The sequence below is a fragment of the Marmota marmota genome, unplaced genomic scaffold, assembly GCF_001458135.2.
Source record: "Marmota marmota marmota unplaced genomic scaffold, marMar, whole genome shotgun sequence".
Lineage (NCBI taxonomy): Eukaryota > Metazoa > Chordata > Mammalia > Rodentia > Sciuridae > Marmota > Marmota marmota.
This window is the reverse complement of record NW_025999842.1, coordinates 37209365-37224566: the sequence shown is the minus strand read 5'-3', so window position 1 is coordinate 37224566 and position 15202 is coordinate 37209365. Positions and strand designations below refer to the sequence as shown.

Below are 15202 nucleotides of genomic sequence, written 5' to 3'. Positions count from 1 at the left end.
AAAGGTGCCAAAAACATGCATTGGAGAAAAGATAGCCTCTTCAACAAATTCTACTGGGAAAACTGGAAATCCACATGCAACAAAATGAAATTAAACCCTTATCTCTCACCATGCATAAAACTCATCTCAAAATGGATCAAGGACTTAGAAATACAACCAGAGACCCTGTGTCTAATAGAAGAAAAAGTAGGCCCTAATCTCCATCATGTGGGATTAGGCCCCAACTTCCTTAATAAGATTCCTGTGGTGCAATAATTAAAATCAAGAATCAATAAATGAGATAGACTCAAACTAAAAAGTTTCTTCTCAGCAAAAAAACAATCTGTGAGGTGAATAGAGAGCCTACATCTTGGGATCAAATCTTTACCCCTCACACATCAGATAGAACACCAATCACTAGGGTATATAAAGAACTCAAAAAGCTAAACACCAAAAAAAAAACACAAATAACCCAGTCAATAAATGGGCCAAGGACCTGAAGAGACACTTCTCAGAAGATGATGTACAATCAATCAACAAATACATGAAAAAAAATGTTCATCATCACTAGCAATTAGAGAAATGAAAATCAAAACTACTCTAAGATATCATCTCACTCCAGTCAGAATGGCAGCTATTATGAAGATAAACAACAATAAGTGTTGGCGAGGATGTGGGGGAAAAAGTACACTCATACACTGCTGATGGGACTGCAAATTGGTGCAGCCAATATGGAAAACAGTATGGATATTTCTTAGAAAATTGGGAGTGGAACCACCATTTGACCCAGCTATCCCTCTCCTCAGTCTATACCCAAAGGACTTTAAAACAGCACATTACAGGGACACAGCCACATCAATGTTTATAGCAGCACAATGCAATAGCTAAACTGTGAAATCAACCTAGATGCCTTCAATAGATAAACGGATAAAAAATGTGGCATATATACACAATGGAATATTATTCACCAATAAAAGAGAATAAAATCATGGCATTTGCAAGTAAATGGATGGAGTTAGAGAAGATAATGCTAATATTATTCACTAATAAAAGATAATAAAATCATGGCATTTGCAGGTAAATGGATGGAGTTAGAGAAGATAATGCTAAGTGAAATTAGCCATTCCCCAAAAAACAAATGCTGAATGTTTTCTTTGATATAAGGAGGCTGATTTATAGTGGGATAGGGAGAGGGAACATGGGAGGAATAGACGAACTCTAGATAGGGCAGAGGGGTTGGAGGGGAAGAGAGGGGGCATGGTGTTATTAATGATGGTGGAATGTGATGATCACTATTATCCAAAGTACAGGTATGGAGACACAAATTGGTGTGAATATACTGTGTATACAACCATAGATATGAAAAACTGTGCTCTATATGTGTAATAAGAATTGTAATGCATTCCACTGTCATATATAAATAGAAAAAAAAGAAAAGAAAACCAGGAACTGAACACAGGGAAGTTGTTTACAGGTGATAGAGCTGAAAGGCCACAAAGGGGGTGATGAAGTCTGATGACAATTCAGAAGTCAGGGACAGCAGGACACCACCATCTGGGGGAGGATCTGGAAAGACAGAAAGGGGAGGTGATACTACCACAGACGAGAAATGGGGGCTAGAGTATGAGTTGGATCTACAATGGAGGGCTTTCCAGCAGGACCACAGAGGGAAGCAATTGTCCATCAGGGGCTATAATCCTGGAGGAAATATAGCAGTTAAGGGGGAAAATATTCTGGCTGCTCTCTGTCTCTTACCTGAAGATCTTCTATTAATATCTTCCATTGGTTAAAATTATCAGGGAAACATGACAAAGGAATCTGGGAAATGAGATACATAGCATGCTGGGGAAGTGACAGAAAAGAGGTAAACGTCTAGCCAAAGTGGCCATCTCGAGTCACTATTCACCATTGAGATCTCTGCCTAGCGTAAGAGGTCTCCATTGAATTAAACAAGACTCAACATCCCAGCTGCTAGAACCTGATAAATATGGAGACTTGATTGCTGTCATCTACATGTCTTCCTGAGATACAGCACATTTTTGAGCCAATATGAGCTCCTTTATATCTCAGTATGAGCTTGCTAGTGAGAAGCCACATCCACCACTCCATGAGAATTTGAAAAAAAACCCTTTAACAACCACTTTCATAGAATAAACTTCAAAGAAGAAAATCTGTGAGTTCATGAAGCAGGCCGAGACACAAGGGCAGATAAGCCTAAAATAAAATCTGCAGAGGGGGAAAATGGATGGAACTAGAGCCCATCATGTTAAACAAAATAAGTCAAACTCAGAAGGTCAAGGATTCTATGTTTTCTCTCAAATGCAGAAGCAAGAGAGGAAAAAGGAAAAGAAAGGTGGGGGCAAATCTCATGAAAATCAAAGGGAGATCAGTAAAGGAAAGGGACCAAGAAGTGGGAGGAGGGCTGGGAAGGAAAGTGCTGGGGAGTGATCTTGGCCAAATTATATTATTATAGTGTGTGCATGTGTGAATACGAAATAACAAATCCATCATTATGTATAACTATCATATAATAATAAAAATGTGGAAAAAAATAAAACCCACAGAGGGCACAACCATCGTTTTGAAGATACCAGTGATTAAACTTTGGCCACCCTGCTTTGAATCATAGCTGATCCTAACTCCTAATTTTTATGTGACTGAAAGTAGCACTTTGCTAAGCCCTCGTCCCCAACCCACATTCATCAGCCTAGTTTTATATTCTACTCAGTGGAGCATAAAAATGATGCAGCTAAATGATCATGGCAGAGAGAGAACTTAGATTTTTAAAAGACATTAGTTTAACAGTAGTCACCAGCCTGAATCCTGTGATGTAAAGAAATATATATATGAAGATGAGATGTTTTAGAACATTGGTGTTTGCCCTCTCCCCTGAGCTTAGATGGCAATGCCTACTCTCTTAAGCCCAGTTCATTCGTCACCTCTGAAGATTGCCTTGTCTCCCTCCTTTTTGTTCTGTTAGAATCTAGTATAAGACTTAATGATTATGCTTATTAGATGTTATTGCAATTATTTGTTGCCTGTCTAGCTCTCTCTATAGTGACTTAGATCAAAACAACTTATGGGAAACAATTTAACTTTACATATTGAACAAATGTAAGTTGGTCAGCACTCTCATTTGGTCAAAAGGAGAATATTCCCAGCCACTGGTACCAGTAAAATGGGATTGTGTTGCAACAGTTAATGAAGCCAGAACTGAAACATTTTTTGTCGCTTTTCTGGAAATAGATTTTTCTCATTTCTTCGTAATTGATTTTCAGCTAGTTTTGCTACCCTGTATTATTTATAATAAGTATAAGTTGAAACAACCAAAATATCCAATTTAGGAGACTGGTTGAAACCAATTTTCAGGAGACAAATTGAGACGACTGTAAAATCCAAAACTGATTGGCTGGAAAACAATATGTAAGTTATGTTTCCCTTTTTATAGAAAAATAATTAAACCTATTCATCTTTGACTTCAGCTCATGATATATAATAAGTATCTAATAAATGAGTAAGACTATAATTTTTGTTCTTTTTCTTTCTGAGTGCACACCATAGATGGCACAATAGTTGGCCCCCACTCTCTCAGGCATTCAACAGATGCATATGTAATGATTGACCAGAGGTCTTTCTTTGGGTTTCCTTAGATTTTGCATGAATGCACTAGTTCACACTTGATTCTACTGAGCCAAGATGCTATTTTTCAAACTGGGAAATAAATGTTGAATCTCTCTTTTCTCTTCCCTCAGACAGAAGTCTGTTTCTTTAATTTCCAGTTCTCATTTCTCCACTCCTCATCCCCAAATTCTCAGCAGAAGTCTCACTATGTCATAAACCATATGCCAGGACAAAGTTATCCCTTTCATAATTATTTTCTGCTCAACTCTAAGAATTTTATTTAGACAACATTCTTGAGGACCCTCCATATTTGCACTATATATTATTGCTAAAGGCACCAGCAAGCTCATCAATTATTCTTCACTAGTTACCTACATCCAAAGGCATTCTTGTAATAGGCATTCTTTGTAACCAGTCCTAGTGTTCACTAGCATTATTTCCAGTATATGCTGAAGGAGATGTGAAATCTAATTTGGTATATAATGAACACTAATGGCCTACAATCACTTTATAATAAGAAATCAGTTAAACAAACAAATAATTGGCTTGCTTAAAATGTAATTAATAAAATTATTAATTCAGGTCTGAATTTAATTGCTTTTGACAAGATCTCCTTTGGAGGTATTTCTAGAAACAAACTCCACAGAGAACAGTGGAGTTTTGGCTTTTTATTCCACATAATGCAAAGGGCTTTATACATAGTATGCCCCCAAAAGTATCCATCCTGCAGAAAGTAGACATACAGTGCTTTTTTGACTGAAACAAGAACAAAGAAGAATTTAAATTATGATAATGGAAAGGTTGCATTTTAAAGTATTTTTCATATAATAATTTATCTGCTGCAACATCACTCAACAGCTTTAGTGTTGAATTTTAAGTAGCCAGTACAAATAATAATAATTTTGATATTATCACATTTACATTTTTATGATATGTCTTCACAAGCATTGTTTCCTTTAATCATTCTCATAGAGAGCATGTCATTCATAAATGTAGGAAGTATGTGTTCATGTTCGAATGTAAGCAGTACACTCTAGAGTATATCCCAAAGAACATATAAACACAAGAGATTTCTGGCATCATATCAGATGAGTGACTGTAACCATAAAGTACATGGATGAAGCCTCAGAAAGTTTAAGTGTATGTGTATTTTTCAGGGATGAGGCTCTAAAACTTTAATCAGATTCTCAATCAGGGAGGAGGAGAGTCTGTGATTTGAAAAGATTAGAAATCAGAAATCACTGTTTTAGATAGATGCTACAATAAGTAAGTAGTAAATATAGATGGTTTAGTGAACACAGGAGCTTCCCACTTGTCCATGTGTTGCACTATTTGGATCTAGAGAATTCTGCTAAAATTGCTCATTTTTCTTTCTTGCTCTTAGTTAATATACATTGAACACTTTTATTCACTTAGGTGCTTATGAGAAACATGAAGAGATGAACGTGTGTACTACTAGACTATGTGAGTTTGTCAATGGTCCATGGACAAACTGCATACCGATAAGCTATTACTCTTGGGAAATTGAGTACAGATGCTCCCTGGTTTACAATGCTTTGACTTATCATTTTTCAGCTTTACACCGATACAAAAGTGATATGTATACAAAAAAAAACATATTTTGAATTTTGAATTTTGATCTTATCCTGGGCTAGTGACATGGTATAATATTCTCTCATGACTGAGCTGCAGAAGTGAGCCGCAGCTTCTAGGCAGTCACAGTCAGAGGGGAAACAACCAATACTTTAAAAGGCATTGTGCTACTAAGCTATGACATTCAGTTGGTCAGGAGTATTAAGTGTGTTTTCATCCTATGATAGATTTATTAGGACATAATCCCATTGTGAGTCAAGGAGCATCAGCATATTCTCTTGAGTCACCAGAGTGTTATTTAAAAGATTTGTTTTATTTACTTGTTAGGTGGCCACAAATTGACAATCTGAACCTTGAGACATGCTTCAAGATCTTCCATTACAAAACAAGTCATGAAGCAAAGACGTATATCCAGTGGGAGTAAAACTAAGAGAATCATCCAGAATTAACTAAAATATTGCCATACACATTCCAAATACTGAGACATTTGCAAACATCAACTTCTTGTGGTGGGAAACCATATAGAAGGGATTTATTTTCATTAAGCCCATTTTCTAAGTGCTGTTCACAAGAACATGCATTGGTTTCCTAAATGTCATCAGCCAAGGCCTGATTTGTGCTTGTGTCCTGATTTTTCTCATCATAATATCCCCCAAATACTCTGCTTTATAGTTATATGTGCAATCGATCTCTATATAGAGATTTATGTCAAAATAGATGCCACAAGCTAGGAAATGCTAAATTAATCCCATTACTCTCTCTTGCAGGAAAGAAATGCTTGTTGTTGACCAAATATCAGCCTCACTGGCTGTTCACTGGCTGGGTTAATATGTTCCAGAATGGTATTCCTGAGCAGTTGGAACGTTCATTAAAACATTAATTCCCAGGCTATCCTAGAAACACTAACAGTAAGCCAGGAAGTATTAGAATAAATATAAATGTTCCCTTTTACCCAACACCCATACAATGCGTAACTTTTTATTACTAAGCTATTGAGATTACAATGAAAATTGTCCTCAATGCCAACATAAATGAGGTCAACTAATAACAGGAACAAAAACAGGAGAAATAAACAGAAACCAGAACCGCAAGCATAACAAGCAAAAGACCAGGTGAAAGGAAGTTCAAGAGAGAATTTAAACTGAGGAAATTGATTTAGAGCTTAATAGTTAACTGTGTGCAACTTTAAAGCTGATATGCCCTGCCATTTGGTCCAATTCCACCATCATGTATAGGATTCCTTTGCCATGAATTATCTCCATCCCAACCCTAATTAGAAGCAAATAGAATATAACAACGGCATCAGCCCAACCCTAAATCTCAATGCATTCCTGCCAGAGAGTAGCCACCCAGGCCACTTGGGGTTTCCCTGCTCCACTGGATTCTCTCACACCATCCCAGGCTCTGTCCAGCCCTGGCATCTCCAGTTCATGTCTGTTTCCCTTTATCATTTCCTAGAAAGCAAATCCTTCAAGCTAAAGCTGGGAGCCAACTCTGGATTTGACAGGTGTCTAACTTGGAAAGATCTCAAGCATGTGTCTTGAGCATCCAGCATGGGTCTAACAGCTTGTGCTGTTTTCAGAAAGAGCTCATTTGGGACACTTCCAAGGACCATAGAGTTTGGTGACCTGTGACTAGGAGCATGCCACTTGGTTGGAACAGCAGGATGCCAGCAGCAGGTCGGCCCATAGAGCAAACCAGTCATGCAGGAAAAACAAGGTGAAGTCCTGGGTTCACAAACATAATATCGGTACCTTTGCTAAGAGGGAGCAGTTTGTTGGAGAAATCTAATTTACACACAGCTCTTGAGCAGTCACCCATGTGCTCCATACCTGCAGAGGCCTTAGATTCTGTGGTGGGAAAGCAAAATGACCAGCTTTGGCATTTGATCTGCTTCTAATGAGGTCAGAGCTAGGTTGACCTTTCATTAAATTGATTCATCAGCTATTGATTGAGTGCCTACCACACGCCAGTCATAATTCCAGTGCTTGGAAATAAACTGGACAAAAATAACCACGTTTCCTGCCCCCTGGGAAGTTTACATTCTAAAAGACAATAAATTACATGAATAAATAAATTATAAAAGTGTTAAGAGACAATAAGAAATATAGAGCAATTTAAAAGTCGAACAGGATAAGACCATCAGATGTGTCAGGAATGGTGGAGTAAAGGCTGTTTGCATTGTAGTATTAAGGGCATATAGTCAGGATGGGCCTCATCAAGAATGAACATTGGAGGAAAGGTGTGAAGGATATGAAGAATTACTCAAGCAATTAATTTAGGATATTAGGGGAAGAGTGTTGCTGAGAGAGGAACTGACTAAAGCAAAGGATTTAAGACAACACGGTATGGAAAGTCAAGGAACAGTGAGGAGATCAGGGGCAGCAGCAAAAGTGGATAAGCCCAACTCTAAGTCCTAATGCATTCCTGCCAGAGAGTAGCCACCCAGACCTGGGGTTCCCCCAAGTGGGGAAAGAGAATAAAATAATGTGAGATGAGGACAGCAGGAAGAAGATGAGACCGTTCTGACAACGGGACCAAGTGCCTCCTCTTGGCCCTCATTTCCTCTTCTGCAAGGGTCTATGAAAAGGTGACAGTAGGTGAGGCCTCCATAATGTCTGGTTTTTCTTCCACTCCCTTCACCCCAGATGGAATAAGTAGTACACCAGAGCCCAAAATTAGGACTGGAAAACTGGAACTGTGCAGAGAGCAAACATTTTTAAATAAGACATTTAAAGATTTGATTTTTTTTTAACAAATTTGAACTTTCCATGACTCTAGATTTTCAGCTCCAGTCAGCAGTCCGAGCTTGAGGCCATGTCCATTCCTGGCACAGGGTAGAGACTGGACAGCCTACAGAACAAAGGTCCAAGGGGAGAGTCCATGATGGGAGAATGTTCTTCACAAAGCATTGCCCTTGTCTCCCCTCACCTTTCCCATCCCCATACTTGTCTCGTCCCTAAACTATGGAGTGAGATCTTCTCCTGCTGCACAGGGTCCGTCACGTGGCCCTTCTGGTTGTGTGCCAATGGATACAGCCAAGAGATACCCACTTACTTCTTTGGGGAGGAAAGTGGGCATAAACTAACAGGGTCTTGGGAGCAAGGAAGGTATGCCAGGGAGGAGAGAGAGCAACTGGTAGGCCTCCACAGAAGAGGAACACTTAGCTCCAGAGGCCTGGAGGGCTGCCCCCTTCCAACCTTCTTGGTGAAGGCAAGGTACTTGCAGCCTTCTCCCTCTTCTCTCTCATGGCCATTACAAGGAAATCAAGACGGAGGTGTTTCCTCTTTCTACCTTGGAAGAAATGCAGGTGCTTTCAATAGGAGCCTACTGCTGCCAGGCTTCCAAAAACAGGATTTCTTGTGGCAAATGTCTCTCTCCTTCACACAAAGCCTCCTCACCCAAGGCATGGCCCAACAAGGAGAGGTATGTGAATTCCTTCCCAGAAGAACATAGGCTTTGGTTTCCTCTCCAGTGCCCACGTTAGATTAAAATGAACCCTAAGAATAGAATAGCCTTGGGGCAGAAATTCAGGAAACTGTGGGCTTTGTGGGTCTGTTCTGCTTGTATGTAAATGAATTCTGCGAATGCTTCTTCCTACTGTCAGCCAACCACTGGACCACCCCTCTTCCTCTTCCAAGAGCCGGCTGCCTTGTCCCTCTCTGTTCTATAGCAGGTCATGGCTCAGAGCATGAAGCTCCTACCTCACAATTCCTAAACCCAGTGAAAACTCCACGCTTGTTCATAGTTTTGCCTTTTGACTTTATATAATATTTTATATTGTGGTTGTTGTTCTTGTTCTTGTTGATTTTGGCTTTAGTGCTGGAGAGTGAACCTACAGGGAACTTTACCACTAAGCTACATCCCCAGCTCTTTTTACTTTTTTATTTTGAGACAGGGTCTCATTAAGTTGCTTAGGACCTCACTAAGTTTCTCTGGCTGGCCACCAACTTGCAATTGTCTTGCATCAGCCTCTGGAGTAAATGAGATTATAGGCATGTGTTATTTTTAATTGACCTTTTAATAATTCTACATATTTTGCCTAGCAGGTGCAAGTCCCTGGGTTCAATGAGCAGCACTGCAAAAAAAAAAAAAGTACACATTTATGGGGTATGGTGTGATAATTCAATATATGTATATAATGTATAATGATTAAATTATGGCAATCGGTATTTACCTATACTTAAACATTTTTCACTTGTTTGTTTTGGGAACCTTCAAACTTCTTTCTTCTATTACGTATTTATAAAATATAAACTGTTATAAATTCTAGTCACCCTACAGTACTGTAGAGCACTAGAACTTAAGTCTTCCTATCTGTGTTAGGTACCCCTTATCTGACCTTTCTCTATCTTCCTCAATCCTCCCCAGACTCTGGAAACCACTATTCTACACTCTACTTCTATGAAATCAACTTTTCTAGCTTCCACATATGAGATCATGCAGTATTAGTCTTTCTGTGCCTGACTTATGTTGCTTAACATACTGTCCCTTGGTTCCATCTAGGCTGATGCAAATGACAGGGTTTCATCCTTCTTTATGGCTCAGTAATATTTCATTGTGTATATATATCACATTTTCTTTATCTGTTCATCCACCAATACACACCTTGGTTAATTCCATTTCTTGGCTATTGTGAAGAGTGCTATAATAAACATAAGAGTATAGATATTCCTTTGATGGACTGATGCCCTTTATCTGAGCTTATCAAAATTGGGGTCTAGGGAAAATAATTAGATAGTGACCCTGACCTCAACACATTTTTACGAAGAGTTGGGGGAAGACAAAACTGACACAAGAGATCAGGGTGAGCTTTGGGAAAGAATGAATAGTTAATTCCATCCAGATGCTAATTACCACTGATGATCAGAAGGGAGGAGAGTCAGGAGACCTAGAAGATTCTATGGAAGATGAGAAAATTCATAAGGGGGCCCACAGGGTGACCAGACTGAGGAAGGGATGTTGAGGACAAGTGCAAAACAACTTGCATAACCAGGGTGGGACCAGACAACGCAGTGTGTTGGAAGTCAGGGGGAATGGCTGGAACTCTGCATTGGAGAAATTACCCATTCGGAAACACGGGGTCACCGGAGGCTTCATGTTCTGGGCTGATGTTGGTGATGTGGCAGTGAAAGAGCAGCTGCACAGCTGTCTCAGCTTCACATCATGCACAAGGCCAAGAGAGTGGCACCGGCTTGGCAGTTGTCACCAGGAACACAGGCTGCCTGCCCAGTCCCCACGAGTAGCCAGTCTCAGAGAATGTTCTTCTCAAGTGGACTAGATCTCAAGGGAAGCTTCTCGACCTGGATACTCTATTTCTGTCAGACAAAGAAGGCTGCCAGGATATGGGAAGCTCTGCATATGAAAATAATGTCAGCCGCCTCTGGAGGGAAGGTTGGAAGCAAAATCACTCCGCAAACTCACAGATGGCAAGCACAGACTGCAATGTTTTGGCACCATGCATTTTTGTTCTTTTATTTTGCATTTCCAGGTTCCAGTCACAGTGGCCTGGGAAACATTTTGTAACAGAGAGCTAGGCTTGGTCGGGGAGAGGGACTGGAAGGACAGGCTGGGTTCGCTACTACCAGACAGAATCCACCCGCCTGGTGGTTCGTTGCAACACCTCACCTGAAGGCCGCAGGGGCCACAGACACCCACAGCTGACTCCTTGACCTCCACTTCACAGCCGCTCTCATTTGTATCCCCATCCAGGGAGGAAGGTGCACTCTCCTCTCCTTGTTCTGTCTGGCAAATGGAAAAGACTTTGCTAAGGTCAAGAACTCTTCCTCTCTACTAGATCATTATGGCTTAATCTTAGTGGAGGGAACAAGGGTCGGGGAGGGATGACAAACTGCAGGAGACAAAATAAAAAGGTAAAATGAAAAGGCACACCCACTGCATTATCTATATTGTCCTCCCTTCAAAGGGTGGAGGTTGGGGTGGGGAGCATGACTTCTACTGGGAAAAGAACTAGAGATCTTTTCTTGCTTATAAAATGTTTCTTTACTTCTCTTAAAAGTTATTGATGCCTAGTAGGGTTGGGACTGTAGCTCAGAGGCAGAGGGTTTACCTAGCATGGGTGAGGCACTGGGTTCCATTCTCAGCACCACATAAAAATAAAAATAAATAAAGGCATTCTCCCCATCTACAACTACAAAAAAATTTTTTAAAAGTTACTGATGGTTTAAATTGCTGATTTCTGTTTCCATAAATAGTTACGGTACACCTACTCCATGGTGTATAACACATGTTATATGCTCACGTTAAGCCAGTAACATTCAAGGTCTCCAGCCAGCATCCACACACTCACCTCTTTTAACAGTGTACAAGATCATGCACCATGTCAACTCTTTGGAGAACATCTGGGAAAAGCCAGATACAAGGAATCCATAGCATCTCAGTTCGACTTGGGTTTTGTCCACCACTCAAGTCATGGCCATATCCCAACCTCTGCATCTTTTTGTTCTCAAGTGTAGACTAAACTATAGCCAATTGCTTATTAACTATGCAAATGGGTTGAAGGTCAGGGAATTAAGAGGGGCTGCAGTAAGGCAGGCAGGAAGTCCTAGTGGGAGTGGTAAGAAGCAGTGTTAGCTAGAATGGCATCTATTAAGGCAGGCAGTAGGCCTGGCCTGGCCGTGAAAAGATATATTGAGCATTTGATGAAAGCTGGATGCTGGGCCTGCTTTGAGGTCAATGATCTTGAGGAGACAGTTCCAGGCTCCTACAAGTAGAGCTCTTGCCAGTGCTGAGATCGGCTTTTGGAAAAGATCACTGGCACTTACTAAGACAAAGGTTAGGCTGGGAGAATTTCCCAACTCTAGTTCTGAGATATATTCTCAGGGTTTTAAAAAACTGGCCCCAGGGCTTGGCTTCCCTGCCTCCAAATGGGAGGTCCCCACTCTCTAACACTACTTCCACAAGCCACCAAAGGTACAAAGGTGAGAACTTCAACCTAAACATATAATACACATCACAGAGCCTCAATTGACTCCCCCTGATATACTCATGGGCTAAATGGATTGTTCCCCTGGCATCTCCAGCCTTTCACAAAAACATGGTGTTGTGTTATGTACCACAATATTCCAGTGCAATTTGGCTCAACATCACATAGTGTTGGCAGAATTTAATAGCCTTGTAAAAAAAATATATTGGCAAGGGTTGTTGGCCATGTGATTATTTTTTTAAATCATAGTATTTGGGCTACAGTTAAAGTGTGTGTATTACTTATTTAAAGTTCATGCTATTAATTAATAAATGACTTTTTTAATCCTCCCTCTCATCTATTTCCAAAGAGTTTATTTTATTCTTAAACAACAACAACAAAAAAAATCTCAGAGCAGCAGAACAAACTCGTTGGCTGTGAACTTGGGCATGTGTTAACATTATCGACACCCACCCTCCCCCATTCTTCTTACATTGTCCTTGCCCCTGTGCTCACTTCATGCATGGAGTAGGCAGATTTTAAACACATCACTCCAATCCCCGCAACTCTCCAAGGACTTCTTTCTGCTGGACCAGCCAAACTCTCAGGGAACTGTAATCCGTGAAATTTCTCGAAGTAGAAGTAGATGCCTGGTGTTCTGACCCTCTTGGCCCTCTTTTGAGCCACATGACCATCTTGAGCACCAACCTGGACCACCAGCTACATCTTACTACGGTGCCACTCAGCCTCTATCCCAGTTTCAACTGGAGACCCTAGGCCAGTGGCAGGAGCGATTTACACAGGATTTAGTGCACAGCTGGAGCCCATAACTAGTTTTCAGTCTTAAGTCCCATGGAAATCTCTATTCATCCAAATTTAAAATCTACAGCCACTTAGATCTTGCTGGGGAAGGACTGCCTCTAGACCAAGAGTCTCTCCTGCTCTGGAAGTTGACATTGCTTATATAATGTACTGGGCTAAACAATCCTCATCTCCTCTTCTAATGGAATATCATATCTGAATTCTTTTGTCTGTGATTTTATTTATTCATCTATTTCTTTCTTTTGAGGTGAAGTTTTTCTATGTTACTAAGGCTGGCCTCAAATTTGTAATCCTCCCCACTTAGCCCCTCAAAGTAGCTGGGACTACAGGCATGTTCCACCATGCCTGGCCTATTAGAATATTTTAGACAGCAAAAAGAAAGGATGATCTGCTGCCCCACACTGTGTTTATGTAATCAGCACGTCCTTGAGTTTGTGTTAGAGTTCTGAGTACTCTCCAAAGGGTTACCAGAGGCATAAACTCAGGCATTGGTTAGGTCAGTAGGTGTTCAGGATGACTGAAAGCTATCATAAAAATGCACTTACCTTTCATCTTTTCCACCCAAATAGCACTGAATGGAGTCCATCAATCCTGGCCTTTAAAGAGCCCTTTTTTGGCTTTGGCTGCCATGGAGGTGTCTGGAGTACCTAGACGTGGCGGGAGGCGGGATGTAAATTGGTATTTTGTCTGGGATAAAGATGCAATTCAGGAGGTGGTCAGAAGCTAGAAAATAGAAATTATTCAGTCATTTTCTTTAAAAAAAAAAAGATGGTCATCAACTAATAGTTGGTAGAATATTTACCTTTATCCAGGGTCACTAATGAAAGGCAGAAAATGGCAGTGTTTACTCAAATTTGCTTCCCTGAACAATTTGGGAGAAAAAGAAGAGCTTAGAAATCTATTCTAAACACACTTTTATAAATTGAACTTATATTCAAAATTTTCACTGTAATATTATTTATACTTATGAAAAAAGCCAACCTATGTTGATAAACAATAAGAGAAAATAATTAAAATTACAGAACATCAATAAAGTCAAATATTAATATCCAAAATATACAAGAAAATGAAAAAGGTAAGCACCAGAAAGAATACAATTAAAAAATGGGCTCAAGAGCTGAGTAGATACTTCTCTAAACAACAAACACAAGTGACCAACAAATATATTAAAAATTGCTCAATCTTATCAATCACCAGGGAAAAGCAAATCCACAATAGGATATCATTTCACCCTAGTGAGAATGCCGATAATCAAAAGGTAAAAATAAAAATGTTTGTGAGGATTGAGGATTTTTTTTTAATTTTTATTGGTTGTTCAAAACATTACATAGTTCTTGACATATCATATTTCACACTTTGATTCAAGTGGGTTATGAACTCCCATTTTTACCCCAAATACAGACTGCAGAATCACATCAGTTACACATCCACTGTTTTACATATTGCCATACTAGTGTCTGTTGTATTCTGCTGCCTTTCCTATCCTCTACTATCCCCCCCTCCCCTCCGCTCCCCTCCCATCTTCTCTCTCTACCCCATCTAAAGTAATTCATTTCTCCCCCTTGTTTTTTTTCCCTTTCCCCTCACTTCCTCTTGTATGTAATTTTGTATAACCATGAGGGTCTCCTTCCATTTCCATGCAATTTCCCTACTCTCTCCCTTTCCCTCCCACCTCTCGTCCCTGTTTAATGTTAATCTTCTTCTCATGCTCTTCCTCCCTACTCTGTTCTTAGTTGTTCTCCTTATATCAAAGAAGACATTTGGCATTTGTTTTTTAGGGATTGGCTAGCTTCACTTAGCATAATATGCTCTAATGCCATCCATTTCCCTGCAAATTCCATGATTTTGTCATTTTTTAATGCAGAGTAATACTCCATTGTGTATAAATGCCACATTTTTTTTTATCCATTCATCTATTGAAGGGCATCTAGGTTGGTTCCACAGTCTAGCTATTGTGAATTGTGCTGCTATGAACATCAATGTAGCAGTGTCCCTGTTGTATGCTCTTTTTAGGTCTTTAGGGAATAGACCGAGAAGGGGAATAGCTGGGTCAACTGGTGGTTCCATTCCCAGCTTTCCAAGAAATCTCCATACTGCTTTCCAAATTGGCTGCACCAATTTGCAGTCCCACCAGCAATGTACAAGTGTACCCTTTTCCCCACATCCTCGCCAGCACTTGTTGTTGTTTGACTTCATAATGGCTGCCAATCTTACTGGAGTGAGATGGTATCTTAGGGTGGTTTTGATTTGCATTTCTCTGAC

General features: G+C 40.0%; 1 long non-coding RNA gene across 2 annotated transcripts in view; it reads right to left on the bottom strand.

Moving 5' to 3' along the window:
- Positions 1–1397: 1397 nt before the first annotated feature.
- Positions 1398–15202, bottom strand: part of LOC125613895 — a 62421-nt gene continuing 48616 nt past the window's right edge. The window contains exons 4-6 of one of the 2 annotated variants that reach the window (XR_007344476.1): positions 13486–13663; positions 10822–10938; positions 1398–1545 (exon numbers count right to left, since the gene is read on the bottom strand). This is a non-coding gene — a long non-coding RNA (uncharacterized LOC125613895). The remainder of the gene's footprint in view (positions 1546–10821; positions 10939–13485; positions 13664–15202) is intronic. The other variant, XR_007344478.1, reaches the window with a different exon arrangement.